The 1,778-nt window shown below is 40.0% G+C and overlaps 1 protein-coding gene across 1 annotated transcript in view; it reads right to left on the bottom strand.

Moving 5' to 3' along the window:
- The window catches only part of SHANK2 (SH3 and multiple ankyrin repeat domains 2), a 688,546-nt gene that overhangs the window by 292,115 nt on the left and 394,653 nt on the right, over nucleotides 1-1,778 (bottom strand). The window lies entirely within an intron of this gene.

Below are 1,778 nucleotides of genomic sequence, written 5' to 3'. Positions count from 1 at the left end.
CAACATGGCACATGTATACATATGTAACAAACCTGCATGTTGTGCACATGTACCCTAGAACTCAAAGTACAATAATAAAAAAAAGAAGTTGTGAGTTTCGCATTTTTTCCCTTGGGGGATCACTTGGCTGGGACTCAAAGGTAGCCTGAAAGTCACATGTGAATAACAAGTGTGGATAAAAAGAGCTTCAAGAAAAGGGAGCCCCAGGGTTCAGAGAGCATGGGAGATCTTCCCTTTCATTCTTTATTGCATTTTCTCCCATCCACAGCCTCAGGTAATCCTATGGTGATGGAGGCTGGGCAGGCACCTAAAACTCTGGAGGAGGGGGATCCTTCTTTCTGGCCAGAGGAGCTGTGGTCCACATACATGGAGGAATCTCCTTTGCTTTTGGCCTCTCTTTTTCTGCCACTTGACCATAGATGAAGATCCATGTGCAGTAAGTTTATGGCAAAGCAGGGAAATTAAGGTCCCAGTTTTTCATCCACAAGCCTGATAAAGGGGTCTCCATGGACATGGAAAATGTCAGGAAGACTGTAGTAAGGAGGGAGCAGAACAGGGATCACGTGAAGCGGTGGATGAACTTCTAGGCTCAGCTCCAAGTTGTGCACAGGTGGATCTGACCTTAAACAGCGTATCAGTGATATTGAGAAAAGAACTAAGAGATAAAAACCACCACCATCTCCAAGCTTGGCCAGTGTCTGTGCACACGTGGGGGCAGATCTCAATTGCAAGCAAAGGGTTTCAAAGCTCATTTGACACTGGAAACACAACTCATAAAAGTCCTATAAAAGGATTTGGGACTTGATCTCAACCAAGTGCTCAAGTTAACCTTTTCCATCAGGTTTAATCAAGACCCAGAGTATCTTAACAAAATATTCCAAACGTCCATGACACAGGCTTCATTTACTCGGCATACCAAGAACTAGAAATACGCCACCTCTCAAGGGAAACAATGTAAATGAAAAAAAAAATTACTAGATGTGTCAAAAGCAGAATGTAGAGAAGACAGAGCAAAAAATAGTGACCGTGAAGACAGATCCTTAGAAATTATCCAATCTGAACAAGTGGGAGAGAAAAGCACATAAACTTAATGAATTCAAGAAGCTCTATGCATCCTAAGCAGGATTAGCTAAAAAAATCCATTCCCAGACATGTCAAAATCAAATTGCTGAAGACTAAACATGAAAAAAATATACACTGAAAGCAGCTAGAGAAAAATGACACATTTCATACAGAAGAACAACCATGGGAATGACTGCAGATTCCTCCTCTGAATCATGGAGGTCAGAAGGAAGTGGAACAGTATTTTTAAAATACTGCAACTGCAGGATTCTATACCCAGCGAAAATATCCTTCAGGAATAAAGGTTAAATCAAGACATTTTTAGATGAAGCAAAATCAAGAATATCTGTGGCCAGCAGGCCAACTTTAAGAGGAGTGCCAAAGATAATGCTTGGAATGGAATGTACATGAAACCAAAGAGAACCTTTGAAAGTCGGGAATAAAGGAAGTACAGACAAAATGGGCAATATCTTTTAATAGACTATACTTCACTTCTTACATTCTTGAAAATATGTATGGTGGTTGAAGTAAACATTATTATATTTTATGACACTACCTTCAATATAGGTGGGTTTAATACACGTGATAGCTACACCATAAAAGGGAGAGAATAAAGCAATCTATATGGTGGTAAGGTTTCCACGTTCTACTTGTAGTGGTCAAGCATTAAGCAAACTGTGAAAAGCTACATATGTGTATTGAAATCCCAGACTAAA

This window comes from Colobus angolensis, unplaced genomic scaffold (assembly GCF_000951035.1).
Source record: "Colobus angolensis palliatus isolate OR3802 unplaced genomic scaffold, Cang.pa_1.0 Scaffold84, whole genome shotgun sequence".
Classification (NCBI taxonomy): domain Eukaryota; kingdom Metazoa; phylum Chordata; class Mammalia; order Primates; family Cercopithecidae; genus Colobus; species Colobus angolensis.
This window is presented reverse-complemented; position numbering and strand designations above follow the sequence as displayed.